The 17,601-nt window shown below is 39.9% G+C and overlaps 1 long non-coding RNA gene and 1 other non-coding gene across 2 annotated transcripts; both read left to right on the top strand.

The window, feature by feature from the left end:
* Nucleotides 1-5,665: 5,665 nt before the first annotated feature.
* Nucleotides 5,666-11,166, top strand: LOC103328634 (uncharacterized). Its single transcript, XR_016127193.1, has 2 exons — nt 5,666-5,870; nt 10,939-11,166. It is a non-coding gene; the product is annotated as an uncharacterized LOC103328634 (long non-coding RNA).
* Nucleotides 11,038-11,144, top strand: LOC148916541 (small nucleolar RNA R71). Its single transcript, XR_016127556.1, has one exon. It is a non-coding gene; the product is annotated as a small nucleolar RNA R71 (small nucleolar RNA).
* Nucleotides 11,167-17,601: the final 6,435 nt, after the last annotated feature.

Genomic DNA, 17,601 nt, shown 5'->3' with positions numbered 1-17,601 from the left:
TGTAAGGGCGTAAGTGGCTGTTCTCGAGGACTTCAGTGGGCTAGAGACTGCCTGTAAAATTTGTTGAGGTTTTCATGTTTGGGAAAAGCTCAAGCTCTACCTGTCTTGGTTTTTTGTTAAACCAAATTTGTAACGAGAGAAATCTCGTTTTGAATGACTTATTTTCTAAGTCTGAACCTTGGGAATTCTAATCTAAAGCTGGTTTTCACTTGGAATTCAAGTGAGCTTCTGGTTGATTTTGAGTTGTTTGTTTGATTGATGACTTGAGTGTTGGATTGATTGTTGTTGTTTTTTTTGTTGTTGTTGTTGTTGTTTACCCTGTTCACTCCTTCTTGTATTTATAGTAAACTGTTTCTTCTCTGGAGTAGGGTGATTGTGTTTATTTATTGGGCGACAAAGATATCTCCCCCCTTTTTCTCTTCTTTAATGGAAGGAAAGAAAATAGGATTTCTTCAGTTTTGGCAGATAGGCTCTCAAATAGACAATCACTTTCCTGATTTTCTTGAAAAGGAACCTAATCTCTCTCCCAATTTCAACTGCCCCTTGTGATATTTTACCGTGATGGTTAGTTTGATTCCTTTTCTGGACAGCTCCTGCTTTCTCTGCTTATCCCTCTCTCGAGATTGTAACTTGCTTATCTTCTTGGGAGAATTACCTTCTCTGAAAAGACAAAGAAAAATCTCTGAATATACATATATATATGTAAGAGGGATTTGATCTCCAGTTTTTTCAGAATCAACTTGATGTCATGAACCCTTCAATCACTTCTTCTATGACAGTCGCCATTGCTGACTTTTCTTTATCCCAGAGATGTCACGTGGGATTGTTCCTATTTCTGGACTCCCTCTTCCTATTGCCTTGTTTGCTCTGATGAGCCTTGGGCTGGTCTCTTCTGGTTTTTTGGGCTTCCATCTTTCTTTGATTTTTGCACTTTATTCTGGGCCTAATTTTATTTGGTGGGTGTGTCAATTTTGGCCCAAACAATGCCTTAAGTCTGAATCGTTTTGGAACGGTTTTGACTTAAATGATTATAACCATTAAATTGGCGCGTGGTAAATTCCCCCGTTAACGGAAAACAGAAGTAGAAGTACAACAAAGGGACAAACTCAAAGTAAATCTAAAACAAGGGTAATTTTGAAAGGAATCAAAAGATTTTTAGTGTAATCTTGTGTCTATCCCAGGGTCTGTTTGTACAGCCTGCGAATCCCACATGGTTGGATAAAACTTTTTTAACCATTTGCCATTGATTGGGGCTATGAATTTCTCCATCCCTATCCTGCAACCTGTATGCCCCCATTCCGAGGATCTGATTGATTATGAAAGGGCCTTCCCATGTAGGCGACCATTTTCCATAACCAGCCACATGGGTTCCGAGGGGCAGAACTGCTTTCCAGACTATCTCCCCTTCTTCAAAACTCTTGTTCCTGACTCTCTTGTTGTAGGCCCTTGATACAGCCTGTTTTCCTGCCAGGAGTTTGTTGAGAGTGTCAATTCTGCTTGCATCCAATCCCTCCAGTTCCTGCAGGCATGGCCTGGGAGTAGTTTTCTCCTACTAAGTCATGTTGGTGAGCAATTCTGAGGGACTGAACAGCTATCTCCATAGGCAGAATTGCATCATGACCGTAGGTTAACGCATAGGGAGTCATGCCAATCGCTTCTCTTTTTGAAGTTCTATATGCCCACAGAGTTTCTGACAGCTTCTCATGCCATTGTTTCGGATTCTTCTCAAGCATTTTCCTGATAATGTTGATGATCACTTTGTTGCTTGATTCCGCCTGTCCATTGGCTTGGGCATAATAAGGAGTGGATTGGAGCAGTCTGATTTTGAATGCCTCTGCCATGTCCAGCATTTCTCCGGATATGAAGGAGGATCCTCTATCAGTTGTGATTGATTCTGGGATGCCAAATCTTTGGATAATCTGCTCTTCTATGAAAATGATGATCTCTTGAGATGTAGTAGATTTAACAGCCTTGGCTTCCACCCACTTAGTGAAATAGTCTGTGGCAACAATGATAAAGCGAGTCTTTGCTGGCTCTGGCTGGATAGATCTTACCAATGAGATCCATTGCCCATCCTCTAAAGGGCCATGATTTTACCACTAGATTCATGGGAACTGATGGAGCCTGCTGGACTGGGCCGTGTCTTTGACAAGTGATAGGATTTTTAGTACCTGCGCAAACAGGGTTAAAATCACTGAAAATACTTGCAAGAATACAAGGTAATTGTAGTATAAATGCTCATGCAAGGTCGTTGTCCCCAAAGATTGTTTGACTAATCTGTAATTAAACTAACTCTTAATTAATAACTAAAATAGATTTTATCAAATATTTGAAGTTTATGAATTTGAAAAGATTAAACTAACAAAGAAAAGAAATCAAAGTTGGGAAATAATAACAAAAGAAGAAAACGATTTCTTTTTAAAGACTAACAATTTAGAGAAAACTAGGGTTTAGCCAACACCGTCGCAATCCTATGCAATTCTATCAATTACTTATGAATTTCCACATATATGCTTTGAAGGTTAGGTTTTCCTAATGCATATTTTCCTTGTGATGTTCAAGCGAAAACGTATATCTAACATGCAATCCGTCTGTGATGTTCGGATCAAATATAAACATGCAAGACTCATTAAGCTTTGTGAAAACCCTTTGAAAAACCATGCAACCCTTAAGAGCGTGATGTTCGCCTTAAGTGAACTTACAGTTACTAATCACAAGAAGCCCTCCTCAATTTGGGTGATGTTCCAACAGAAATTGCATCAAATTACTTGTCTACATATCCTAATGGTGATCAGTCATTAAAATAGATAGATAGTTTTAAACACAGTGATTAATAATTCAAAGCAAACATGCATCCATTCACAAGCAAATTAATAAAACTACATATTCATGCTAAGGCTTACGGCCTCGCCCTAGCAAAAGGAATTAGTTACACATAATCATAATTGAAATCCAAGAAAATATCATTCGAATGAGTAAGAATGAAAACACCTGAAAGTAGCGAAAATCCAAAACCCTAGCAATTGCTCCAAAAGACAAAAAGAAGTTCTAAAAGGAGCCTCTAAATTGCAGTGAAAAGAAGCTTAAATACCTCCTAAAACCTAGCTACCCAATCCCCACAAGGAAACTAAGTTAAAATAAAATAAGACTAGGAAATAAAGTCCAAATTGGATTAGGAGAATCTGCCCAAATCTGCCCAGCCACGTTTTGGTCTCAAATCTCCTCCAAATCTGGCCCAAGATAGCTCATTTTAAAGATAAAAATATTCCGAACACTTCTCCAGAAGGCCACGAACCCATCCGAGGTCATCTTGGGCTCCAAAAACGCAATATAAGCCCAAAACGTCACTATTCCAGCACTGCACATCACTCCTTCATTTATTCACCAGGAAATCATCGCTTAGTGTAAAAGTCTGATATTTTGATACGATCAAGCTAAGTGACTCATGTACGTCCTCCAACTGGAATTACTCCAAAATTCGTCCATTTGATTATGTTTTGCTCCAGAGAGAGTCGAAAGTCCTATATTGGAAATATAATTCAAAGTATCAAAATTCTTCCAAAATATTAACCAAAATATACTAAGAATAGGGTTAAATATATAATATAAAATCGACTCATCAAAATACCCCCAAACTTAGCTCTTTGCTTGTCCTCAAGCAAAACAAGACTCAAACAAAAATAAAAACTTAACAAACTAGACATCTGGCTAACACTTTAACCAGAACAAAATTTCCACCTTCAAGTTGCAATGCATAGCAAATTTTAAAAACTAGAACATCTTTTCAATAGATCCAAGTAATCCCACCACAGAGTCTAAGCTATTTAGAATCAATTAGAAAAGAATTCACAAACTTCCTTCGGTGTAAAGTGAACCATCATAGTTAAAGAGACTTGACTAAAACCCTTATCTCTCATCCCTTTTATTCATACTTCACATATATTTCTTTTTCTTTTTTCTTTTTCTTCTCTTTTTTTTTCTTTTTTTTTTTTTTTTTCAGTAATAGTAGTGGTTGTGCAATGTTGGTTCCCTTAAGCTTTCGATCCAACCCATGTAGCGAGCTTTAGGTCAATGACTCCCAAACCACTAAGGCTTTAAGGCATTAGGTGTAGAACACCCCTAAGGACTTATTAACTCAAGCTGAAAAGGCTACGAAACCAACTAACCACCCTGCCTCATGCCAAAAACTCTACGATTTAACTCGAGAATCACTGCTGATTAGGCAAGACTGGCCCGGTTACTAGGCAAAGCTTCGGGTGAGGCAATTATTACTTTATAACACATACTAACTTATTTATACAGAACAAAAATTAAAACACACTGGGACAAACAATAAGTATTTCAATCGTACTCCCCACAAACCATGTTGGTGTGATGTGCAAATTTCAAAGTATAATTCATGAATTAGTGTCTAAGCAACAATAAACAGAAAAGACTCTATTGTGGGACTAATCTTCACCATGTCTATTTGTTCTAAGGTTTAAAATAATCTATGGATATTAACTTTAAAACGAAAATTTTAAACAAGACTCAAAAAAATAAAAAACTAAAATTTACTTTCCTACCCCCAAACTTAAATCACACATTGTCCTCAAGGTGTGGAAAATAAGCAAAAGAAACAAGAGTAGACCAAACAACTAAATCCTAGAAAATGAAAATAAAAAATAAAGAAAACACTCTAGGAAAAGAAACTAGGAAAGCAAAAGAGAATAACAAAAATAAATAAATAAAATAAAGTAAGGCAGAAAATGAGAAAAACAATAAAAGAAAATAAATAGGAAAGAAAATACCCAGAAATTTGACACCACAGGGGTTCAAGGCGGACAGGAGCGGAGATCTTGCAACGACGAGCTGACCAACTCGCACAAGTCCACACTTGTGTCATATTTGAGCAACAGATATAATATAATAGGGTAGTAGCTGCGGTGTCAGTCCTTTTCACAACCGAGCCGCTTCATTTCTCTCAAACCCTCTGCTTTCATTTCTCTCAAACCCAAAGTCCGTTTCTTCTTCTGTCAAAACCCAAACCAGCATCTCATATGCTACTGGCCAAACAAAATTTTCTTATCCACAATAAAACTCCACTTCCACTCCACATTGTCTTAAAACCTTAGCCTTGTGAAAAATCGATCTCCTCTGTTGCTTCGTCATTTCTCTCAAACCCAAAGTCCTTTGCTTCTTCTGTCAAAATCAAAACCAGCATCTCTGTTGGATTCCCAACCCAAATTCAATGCTTTGTAGATCTCATAGCAAGGACTCGCTTGGGTCATCATCGCCTTTTCCACTCTGCTTCATACTCACTCTGTAAAAGCCCCCAAATTTTCTCTTCTCTGTTCAATAGGGGGATAGAACACTTACGAGCTGACCCTGCCTATACGAAATATAAAGCATCGGTTTGGGTTCCTCGTGCAATGGCTTCGTTACTAGCTGGGGCACGAGCAGAGTTTACAACACAATTTGTGTTTACAAATGGGTCTGTTGTTTCATGTTGATTGGCTCCATGCGAACTTAAGGAGCCTGATCTGAAGGTGGAGGATGCCTCTTGGTACATGCCTCTGTCTCAAACCTCTGCCAGCACCGTCACTAACGCTCACCGACATCTATGATGGTCCTCGATCTCGCAGCATCAGTGCCTTCCAATATCCATCCGACGGTAAGAGTAATTCCAGAATTTATGTTGGATCCTGATTTGTAAAGATGTGTGATATGTAGAGATGTGTGTTCTTTGCCCATGCAGGTACTCATATTGGTGCTCGCTGTGTAAGGTCTGCGGATCCAAGAGAGATTCAAGGGAAAGGGCAATAAACACACAAGCTCAAAAGACAAAACAGCAAAAAGCCCTGAGGACCCCCAATCCGTGCATCTCATAGGTATAATTTCGAATCCCTTGCATCTTTTGTTGTTGGAAATTTGGTAGATTTGCTGTCGGGTGCATGATTCCAGTGTAGACTTGTCTGGGTGCGGATTCCACCTAGGATTTGTTTTTGCTTTTGATGTTTGCTCGATTGTTGTGTCGCTCCTGTGTAGACTTGTGGGTGCGGATTCCACCTAGGATTTTTTTTTGCTTTTGATGTTTGCTGCTGATTGTTGTGCCCTGCATTGGATCAATGATGTGCTAGGAGTAGAAAGAAAATAAAAAAAACATCTAGTTAAAGAAAACAACAATTTTTTTTAAAATTTAAAATTTTATTATTTTGTTGAAATTAAAAGGATTAGAGAGTTTAGAAAAATTGGGTTGCCTCCCAATGAGCGCTTTATTTTAAGTCTGTAGCTAGACTTTGCAGAAGCCTGGTGGTCAAATCACCGGTTCCTTCAGAGTCACCGACTCGGTTGCACCACAAACAAATACCAAGTAGTGTTTGAGTCTATGACCGCTTTACTTTAAACTCGAAACCAGTCTTCCCATTTGTAATATCCACAGCGCCGTGTGGATAGACTTTAGTAACATTGTAGGGACCTTGCCACCTAGATTTTAATTTTCCAGGGAATAACTTCAACCTTGAATTGAAAAATAGAACCTTCTGACCCGGCTGAAATTGTTTTCGGAGAATTTTGCTGTCATGGAATGCTTTTGTCTTCTCTTTGTATATCTTTGAACTTTCATATGCGTCATTCCGGAGTTCTTCCAACTCGTGCAACTGTAATTTTCTTTTTTCTCCAGCTGCATCATAGGCATAATTAAGCTCCTTAATTGCCCAATAAGCCTTGTGTTCAAGCTCCATAGGTAGATGACAAGCTTTACCATAAACAAGCCGAAAGGGGGACATCCCAATTGGCGTTTTATACGCTGTTCTGTAGGCCCATAAAGCATCATTCAACTTAACACTCCAGTCTTTGCGGCTGGCATTGACTGTTTTCTCTAAGATGCGCTTAATTTCCCTATTAGAAACTTCAACTTGCCCAGAAGTTTGAGGATGGTATGCAGTGGCCACCCGATGACTTATCCCATATTTAGTGAGTAGTGCAGCAAACTGTTTATTTAAAAATGCTTTCCCCCATCACTGATAATCGCTCTAGGTGTCCCAAACGTGGAAAAATAGTGCCTTGGAGGAATTTCAGTACCACAGATCCTTGATTTGTGGGTGCTGCAACAGCCTCGACCCACTTAGAAACATATTCAACAGCCACCAATATGTACTGATTGCCATGGGATGACGGGAATGGTCCCATAAAGTCAATGCCCCAAACATCGAATAATTCAACAACCAAAATACTTTGTTGTGGCATTTCATTCCGCTTTGACTGATTGCCCACACGTTGACATCTATCACACGCCTGGCACCAAACATGAGCATCTTTAAAAATAGTAGGCCAATACAACCCACTTTGTAATATTTTAGCTGCTGTCCGTTTTCCCCCAAAATGACCACCACAAGCATGCTGATGTGCGAATGTCAAAACACTGTCTTGTTCACCTCTGGATACACTGCGAATAATCTGTCTGCACAATACTTGTATAAGTAGGGTTCATCCCAGAAATAGTGCTTCACATCAAATAAAAACTTCCTTTTCTGTTGGTAGGAAAAATCTGGATGCATCACACCCTTAACCAAATAATTGACAATATCTGCAAACCAAGGTGTGCTTGATTTGGACGGCAAATAGCTGTTCGTCTGGGAAACTCTCACTCAATGGTAGAGAATCTACCTCCGTAGCTGCTGGAATAATTAATCTAGATAAATGATCAGCCACAACATTCTCACTGCCCTTCTTGTCTTTAATCTCTAGGTCAAATTCTTGAAGTAAAAGAACCCAACGAATCAATCTAGGCTTTGCATCCTTCTTAGACAACAAGTATTTTAGTGCAGCGTGATCCGTATAAATAATCACTTTAGCCCCAACCAAATAAGACCGAAATTTCTCTAGTGCGAACTCAACAGCCAACAATTCCTTCTCTGTAGTTGCATAGTTAAGCTGTGCATCATTGAGAGTACGACTTGCATAATAAATGACATGGGGAAGCTTATCTTTCCGCTGCCCTAAAACTGCCCCAACAGCATAATCCGATGCATCACACATTAGTTCAAATGGCAAATCCCAATTTGGTGCAGCAATGATGGGTGCCGAAGTTAGGAGTGATTTCAACTTGTTGAATGCTTCTAAACAGGCCTCATCGAAAGTAAATGATGCATCCTTAGTCAATAAATTGCACAAAGGTTGGCTAATCTTGGAGAAATCCTTGATGAACCGACGATAAAAACCTGCATGTCCTAAGAAAGATCTCACACCTTTTACTGATGTAGGGGGTGGCAGCTTTGCAATAATTTCAATCTTTGCTTTGTCAACCTCAATGCCTCTATTAGAAATTGAATGACCCAAGACAATTCCCTGTTTCACCATGAAATGACACTTCTCCCAGTTTAGCACTAAATGTGTCTCTTGGCATCTCTCAAGAACTAATGATAAATTCTGTAAACACTGATCATATGAATCCCCAAAAATAGAAAAATCATCCATAAAAACTTCCACAATATTTTCGACCAAGCCAGAAAAAATACTCATCATACAACGTTGAAACGTAGCAGGTGCATTGCATAATCCAAACGGCATCCTCCTATAAGCATAAGTACCAAATGGACAAGTGAAAGTGGTTTTCTCTTGATCCTCTGGTGCAATTGGAATCTGATTATACCCAGAATAACCATCAAGAAAACAATAAAAAGCACGCCCAGCTAACCTTTCCAACATCTGGTCAATGAAGGGTAAAGGAAAATGGTCTTTTCTTGTCCCTGTGTTAAGCTTCCGATAATCTACACACATTCTCCATCCCGTAGTCAATCGTGTAGGAACTAACTCATTATTATCATTTTTCACCACTGTAATACCAGTCCGCTTAGGCACAACTTGAGTCGGGCTAACCCATTTACTGTCAGAAATAGGATAAATCATACCTGCATCAAGTAATTTCATAACCTCTGATCTGACCACTTCTTTCATAATTGGGTTAAGGCGGCGTTGAGCATCAACGCTGGCTTCACGTCGTCTTCCATTAAGATTCTGTGCATACATAGTGCTGGGCTGATTCCCTTGATGTCCGCAATTGTCCATCCCAATGCATCTTGATATTTTCTCAACACACGAAGCAATTTATCTTCCTCTGTATGTGTTAAATCTGCTGCAATTATAACTGGCAGCGTCTCTGCAGCTCCTAAATATGCATATTTCGATGTTCCGTAAAGGCTTCACCCAGCTTTTGGTGGCTGTTGTCCGACGGTTTAAGGGGCTGTTTAGGTTCCCTAAACTCTCGTAAACATGTCTAAACTTTAGCAATACTGTTGGCAGACCGTTCAATGCGTGAATGTACTCAAGAACACCTTCATCTTCAGAATATGCCCCAAGTTCCCCTTGTAAAACATGTAGCAACTGATCTGTTTTTGAGCTGCCATAAAATCTGTCTTGAACCATATTGTCTACCATGTCAATACGCATGCAATCTTGCTGTTCCGTAGGCTGTTTTGCAGTCTCAAACAGATTAAATACCACAGATTGGTCTTGAACCCTTAGAGTCAATGTTCCAGCTTCCACATCAATTAAAGTCCTAGCAGTGGCCATAAACGGCCTCCCCAAAATAATAGGTGTTTGAATGTCTTCATCCATGTCTAGAACCACAAAATCTGCTGGTAGATAAAGATTATCAACTTTTATAATTAGATCTTCAATAACACCTCTTGGATAAGTAATTGAACGGTCAGCTAGTTGAAGTATCATTGATGTAGGCTTTAAATCTCCTTGCCCCAATCGCTGGAAAACAGAAAAAGGCATCAAATTAATACTTGCACCCAAATCAATTAAAGCACTTTTAAAATTAGAATTTCCAATAGTGCAAGAAATATTAAAACTCCCTGGATCTTTTTTCTTAGGTGGCAATTTGTGTAGCAAAATCTGCACTGCTCATCAAAATGACTTTTTCCAAATCTAAAAGCTTCTTTTTGCTGCTGCAAACTTCCTTCAAAAATTTGGCATATGATGGAATTTTCTTGATTGCATCCAGTAACGGAATGTTGATTTGAACATTGGATAATGTCTGCATAAAGTCCTTGAGTTGCTGATCTTTTGCTTTTGGCTTCAAACGTTCTGGATATGGAATTGGGGCCTCATAAACACGCTCAGGAACTTGTTTTGGAACAATTTTTGGATCTGCCCGTTTATGTTTTTCTGCAATTTTGGTAGGTTCTGCTGTTGCAAAATTTTCTATATTATCCTCCACTGCTTGCTGCTCCTGTTGAATGCTATTTTCACGATTGTCATAACTTTTTCCACAACGTAAAGTCCGAACAACATTGCAATCTTCACGTCCATTTGGATTAGGAATCGTTTGACTAGGAAATTTGCCTTTGTCTCTGTCTGAAATCTGTGCAGCTAGCTGGCCAAATTGTTGCTCCAAATTTTTAATTGATGCTTCAACATTTTGAAATCTTTGATTGTTACCCTCGATGAATGATTGAGTTGTTGCTGCCAATTTAGCTAGTTGATCACCAGAGATGGTTTGGAGGGAACAAAAGGTTTTTGGGCATGCTGGAATGGTTTTGCATTATTCTGATTGTCACCCCATTTGAAATTAGGATGATCCTTCCATCCTGGATTGTAATGATTGGCATATGCATCATTCCTAGGCCTTTGATAGCTGTTCATCATATTGACATGTTGTTCAACAAGCTCTGGGTAGGAGTCTCTATGTGGGCAGCCCATTATGTCGTGTGTAACCATGCTGCAGATAGTGCAAACTGTTGTTACAGGTGGCTGCTGTGTAGAACTTGCCATTTGTTGTAGAATAATGTCAAACTTTGCATCAATTTTCTTCTCCATTTGTGCCATTTGTGCAGACATGTTAGGAGATCCTGCTGATAACTCAAAATTCCCCTTTTCTGTGAATGTTCTGCTGCCCATTGTTGAGATTCTCAGCCATCATATCAAATAATTCAAATGCTTCTCGTGCAGATTTATTTGACAACGATCCTCCAAATTGATGCATTCACATGACTCTTAGATGTTGGATTAAGCCCATCAAAGAAAATATTCATCTGTGTATCTGAATCAATATTAACATGTGGACACTTTATGTACATCTCTGTATATCTTTCCCATGCTTCATGAAACTCTTCATTAGGCTTCTGTGTAAATGTCAAAATCTCTCTCTTGTAATTCAATGTCTTGGATGCTGGATAATATTTGTTCACAATTTTGTGTGTAACTGCTGCCAAGTAGTAATGCTATTAGCTGGTAGAGTAAATAACCAAGTTTCTGCCTTGTCTTTCAAAGTGAAAGGAAAAAGACGTAACTTGATAGCTTCAGCAGAAAAACCCCTAATCAAAATATTCTTGCAACCCACAATAAATTTTGCAATATGTATGTTCGCATCTTCATTGGGCAGCCCACGGAATGTTGGCAAAATCTCAAGCATGTGGTGCTTGATCTCGAACGAATCACCCTCTTCCTGGGCCGGATAGACTATGCAATTAGGAACATCAGTGGCATGGGCTGCCAATGACTCTCTGAGTGGTCTACCTGCTGCAGGTAATTCTAACGCCATGTTACCCTCGTCTACAAACAAATTCTGCAGAAAAGTGTCCTGCAGGAATCCCCAGCCCAATTAACTTCTCTTCGCATGCAGAGTGCGCTCTGTTCGGATCAAATCAGATAAGATGTGTAGTTCTGATCTGTCGGACCATGCAGTTTGCAGAATCAAATGTATAAATTGTTCAATTTTTTTTTAATATTAATATTTTGACGAAAATTAAAAAAAATAAAAAAAAACAGAAAAAGTGTAAACAAAATCAACTAAGAATATGATAAAAACAAATTAGTTAAAACAATCCCCGGCAACGGCGCCAATTTCTTGATAGGATTTTTAGTACCTGCGCAAACAGGGTTAAAATCACTGAAAATACTTGCAAGAATACAAGGTAATTGTAGTATAAATGCTCATGCAAGGTCGTTGTCCCCAAAGATTGTTTGACTAATCTGTAATTAAACTAACTCTTAATTAATAACTAAAATAGATTTTATCAAATATTTGAAGTTTATGAATTTGAAAAGATTAAACTAACAGTAAAAGAAATCTGAAAGTTGGGAAATAATAACAGCAAAGAAGAAAACGATTTCTTTTTAAAGACTAACAATTTAGAGAAAACTAGGGTTTAGCCAACACCGTCGCAATCCTATGCAATTCTATCAATTACTTATGAATTTCCACATATATGCTTTGAAGGTTAGGTTTTCCTAATGCATATTTTCCTTGTGATGTTCAAGCAAAACGTATATCTAACATGCAATCCGTCTGTGATGTTCAGGATCAAATATAAACATGCAAGACTCATTAAGCTTTGTGAAAACCCTTTGAAAAACCATGCAACCCTTAAGAGCGTGATGTTCGCCTTAAGTGAACTTACAATTACTAATCACAAGAAGCCCTCCTCAATTTCAGGGTGATGTTCCAACAGAAATTGCATCAAATTACTTGTCTACATATCCTAATGGTGATCAGTCATTAAAATAGATAGATAGTTTTAAACACAGTGATTAATAATTCAAAGCAAACATGCATCCATTCACAAGAAAATTAATAAAACTACATATTCATGCTAAGGCTTACGGCCTCGCCCTAGCAAAAGGAATTAGTTACACATAATCATAATTGAAATCCAAGAAAATATCATTCGAATGAGTAAGAATGAAAACACCTGAAAGTAGCGAAAATCCAAAACCCTAGCAATTGCTCCAAAAGCCAAAAAGAAGTTCTAAAAGGAGCCTCTAAATTAGTGAAAAGAAGCTTAAATACCTCCTAAAACCTAGCTACCCAATCCCCACAAGGAAACTAAGTTAAAATAAAATAAGACTAGGAAATAAAGTCCAAATTGGATTAGGAGAATCTGCCCAAATCTGCCCAGCCACGTTTTGGTCTCAAATCTCCTCCAAATCTGGTCCAAGATAGCTCATTTTAAAGATAAAAATATTCCAAACACTTCTCCAGAAGGCCACGAACCCATCCGAGGTCATCTTGGGCTCCAAAAACGCAATATAAGCCCAAAACGTCACTATTCCAGCACTGCACATCGCTCCTTCATTTATTCACCAGGAAATCATCGCTTAGTGTAAAAGTCTGATATTTTGATACGATCAAGCTAAGTGACTCACGTACGTCCTCCAACTGGAATTACTCCAAAATTCGTCCATTTGATTATGTTTTGCTCCAGAGAGAGTCGAAAGTCCTATATTGGAAATATAATTCAAAGTATCAAAATTCTTCCAAAATATTAACCAAAATATACTAAGAATAGGGTTAAATATACAATATAAAATCGACTCATCAACAAGATTCACACCCCTTGGAATAGTTAATGCAATCTTTCATCATGGTTGGCCAGAAGTAGCCATATCTCCTAATTAACCAGCACATTTTTCTCCCACCTTGATGCGCTCCACAGATTCCTTCATGGGTTTCCCCCATAACTTTCATGTATTCTTTCTTTCCGAGGCACCTTAAAAGCACCTCATCCTTGCTCTTTCGGACCAAATCTTCATTCCACATAAGGTAGTTTAAAGCCATGATTCTGACTCTCTTCTCGGAGGGCAAAGTTGGATATCGTAGATAGGTCATGATAGGATTTCTCCAATCATCTTCAGTGATTGTGGCAGAGTTGACATCTATCTCCATCCCCCTGGCCAGAACAGATGGTAGGCTTTTCTTTCCTATCCTGATGATTCTTTGTACACAGTCTTCGGGCATTTGTACGCTGTTGCCACCGGGCCAATTCATTGGCCGCAAAATTTTCTTCCCTTGGGATATGTTCCCAAGTGGCTTCTCTGAATTCTGTCAGAAGATTCCTAGCTGCCACCAAGTAGACAGCCAAAGAAGGGCTTAGGCACTTGTATTCCCCAAGCAATTTATTTTAAAACCAGCATGGAATCTCCTGCACTTTCCACAGATTGATCCCTAGTTCTACCAGATTTCTAAGCCAATGATTAAGGCCTCATATTCTGCCCTGTTGTTGGTGCATTGGAAATCCAATTGGAAAGAGTAGCAGTGTCTGATTCCAAGTGGTTCTTCCAAGACAATTCCTGCCCCTGAAGTTATATCAGTTTTTGATCCATCAAAGTATAACTTCCAAGGTGCAAGATGAACTGAGTAGATAGGATTGTTGAGGCAGGTGTGAGCTCTGGTTAATAGATCTTGCATTTGCTATGTCTAAAGAGTCCATATTTTCAATCTCCTCTCCGGGATGATCTGCTAGGAAGTCTGCCACAGCTTGTCCTTTGACGGCTTTCTGAGGAACATATCTGAAGGCAAATTCTGTCAAGGCCAAGGTCCATTTTCCAATTCTGCCTCTTAGCATTGGTCTTGTTAGCATGTATTTGATCAGATCTGTTTTGGCAATGATATAGATGGTGTATGGCAGCATGTAATGTCTGAGCTTTACAGCAGTGAAGTACAAGGCTAGGCAAAGTCTTTCAATTGCAGAATATTTTCTTTCCACTTCTAGAGTTCTGCTTAGGTAATAAACCGCCTGTTCCTTTCCTTCCTTGTTATCCTGAACCAATAAACTTCCAATGGATACTTCTGATGCAGATATATAGAGCTTGAGTGGTCTGCCTCTCCTTGGTGGGGACAGAACTGGTGGATTTGAGAGGTAATGCTTGATTTCCTCAAAAGCTTGTTGGTGCTGTTCTTCCCACTTAAAGGTTTGTTCTTGTTTTAATCTTAACAAAGAAGAGAAAGGGCTGGATCTTTCCTGCAGAATTGGATATAAATCTCCTTAAAAAATTAATTTTTCCTAAGAGACTTTGCAATTCCTTCTTGTTCCTAGGTGGCAAAGCTTCTATGATGGATTTTGCTTTGTTTTTGTCGATCTCTATGCCTCTTTGGTGGACCAAGAATCCTAGGAAATTTCCCGCTTGAACTCCAAAAACGCACTTCTTTGGGTTCATTTTCAGTTTGTGTTGCCTCATTCTTAGGAATGCTCTTTTTAGATTTGTCATGTGGTTTCCCTCCTCTGGTGATTTAATCACAACATCATCAATATAAACTTCCAGGGAATGTCCAATCATATCGTGGAAAATGTAATTCATTGCCCTTTGATAGGTAGGCCCTGCATTTCTCAAACCAAAAGGCATTACAGTGTATTCAAAAGCACCTATATGCCCTGGACACATGAAGGTCAGCTTTGTGGATATCTTCTTCGCCATCATGATCTGATTGTAACTGCGTTGCCATCCATAAAAGATAGCATCTGGTTGTGGGCAGCTCCATCTACTAGCATGTCTGCCATTGGCATAGGGTACTCATCCTTGGGAGAGGCTTCATTCAGTTTCGTAATCCACGCAGATTCTGACGCCCAGCTTTTTCTTTTAGAACTGGTACAATATTAGCTAGCCAATCAAGCATAGATGGCAGGCCTGATGAATCATGCCTTGAGCAGCCTTTCTATTTCTTCTTTGACTTTTAGTTCTGTGTCCATGGACATCCTTCTTCCGGCTTGTTTGACCGGAAGGTATCCCTCTTTGATTGGCAGCTTGTGTTCTACCAATTCCCTGTCTAATCCTGGCATCTCATGATAATGCCAAGCAAAACAATCTTTGAACTCTTGTAGAAGTGCAACGAGTTCATTCTTAAGTGGCTCTTTCAATAGTGCGCTGATAAAGGTAGGCCTTGGATCCTCCCCTGTTCCTAAGTTTATTTCCTGCAAAGGATCTTCTACTCCGGCAGAGTCATCCAAAGGCGGCTGGTGCAAAATCTAGCACTTCCTCCCGTAGTTCCTCTTCCTCCCGGCTTTCCGTGCTTTCATGAGTGAATTCTGCCATATTGATGGCTGGATTCTGCGCAAAAAACTTTCTTTCCTCCCAGTATATCAACAATCTTTTTGTAATGGACCGGATTGTTGCAGCTCGATCCTTTTCTTGTTGATTGGGACTAGACATTAGTGCTATGGAAATTTAGAACAAAAGGTCTGTTCCAATCCTCCAAGGAATTGGTTAGACCTTCTTCAATGAGCCTCTGGGCCGTGACACCATGGGGGCGGCCGTTCTGGTTGACTCCAAAGAAGGTGAAAGGACCAAGGTCATCATGATAATACCTTGCCTCACAACACATGGCAGAAGGTAGAAATGGCCGTGGATCGGCCTCTATTATCTCCATGTAGCCTTCTTCATTCCATAAAGCTAACTGTTGATGAAGAGTGGAAGGAACACATAGACTCTGGTGAATCCAGTCTCTGCCAAGCAATGCATTGTAAGTGGTAGAGGTAGTATCTACCACAAAGAATGCAACCTTCAGCTTCTTGCTTCCTACTAAGACATCCACATCTAGGATCCCAAGGGTTTTGGTGATGCCTCCTGCGAAATTGGTGACGGTCAGGGGGTTGGAATTAAATCCTTTTCTGTTTCGCCCATTTTGCTCAAAGATTCTGTGAGGCGAAGGTTGATGGCTGCACCTCCATCTACCATAGTTTTGGGAATAGGAACACCCCCAAAGTTTGCTGTTATAAACAAGGGTCTGAGGTGGTTTGCCATTTCTTTGGTTGGTTTGGAGAAGCAAAGCTGATCTGTAGCCGACTTGTGGGTTGTTCCTTCTGGGGACTGCCTCGCTTGTCGCTCGCATTTCTTCCGCTTCGCCAACCTCGCATTCAAAACTTTCTTGGGAAAATACGCCTCCGTCCCAGAGTGCTCTTCTCATTCTACGCCTGTAACTTTTCTCGCGTAATGAACACCATATTGATGCCTAGGTCAGCACGTAACAAGTCCTCCACCCGCACCAAGGCCTCGGCTTCGCATCCAATTCCTCCGTCCATAATCCATCTGTTCTCCATCATACTCCTCCGCCCATTCTCCTAGTTCTTCTGCTCCGAGGAGCGCATTCTCGTCATCTGTAGATGGTTCATAATCCACCGCTCCTCTTCATATTCCTCAACCCAGTCTCCTTGCCCTTCTCCCGGAATAGGATCGGTTTTTTCCTCTGGTCGGGGAGTTTTAAGTAGATTTTCTGAGGCGGAGGTAGAATGGATAGAAGGTTTCTCTGAGGATTCTGCTTTTTCAACTTCTGTGGTTGAGAGATTGATTGTTCTGTCTGGGAAATATTTCGCTCTTTCCCTTTTTGGCAGATTGGCCTCGAAGCACTGTATGCGTTTTCTCGTTATTGAGGAATGTGCAGATCGTCTCAACCTCCTCCTTTGGGTTCTTGTCACCCATTGTTGGTCTGCCACTTTTCCCGATGTATACCACCGCTTCAATGATGGCCGCCAAAGGTTTATCACTGGGCACTCTTATTGATTTTTTTCCTTGGGCTGAGTCATTCTTCTGGATTGACAGCCTAGGTAGTTTCTCTGTCTGCCTTATCTCGGGCGTGGTTCCAATCCGGTCAAAAACACTTGGAGTGGGCAGATCCTATTTTTCCAGGGATTACCTCCACCACCTCACACTTGCACTGCTGCAGAGCACTATTCCAAACTGAAATGGTTGCTTTTGGTCTTTCCATAGTCTCCTTTGAAACTATTCGCTTCTACCGAGTCACCTCTATAGTTCGTCCTTCTTTCGCTCGCCAATTTAGGTTGACCATATTAACTTGTGGCGGGAAAAGGATCTGTGGTGACGGATGGAGGTTTTTCGCTA

The sequence above is a fragment of the Prunus mume genome, linkage group LG5 (genome assembly GCF_029339155.1).
Source record: "Prunus mume cultivar Tortuosa linkage group LG5, ASM2933915v1, whole genome shotgun sequence".
Taxonomy (NCBI): Eukaryota; Viridiplantae; Streptophyta; class Magnoliopsida; order Rosales; family Rosaceae; genus Prunus; species Prunus mume.
Note: the sequence above shows the minus strand (reverse complement) of the source record. Positions and strands in the feature narration are given on the sequence as shown.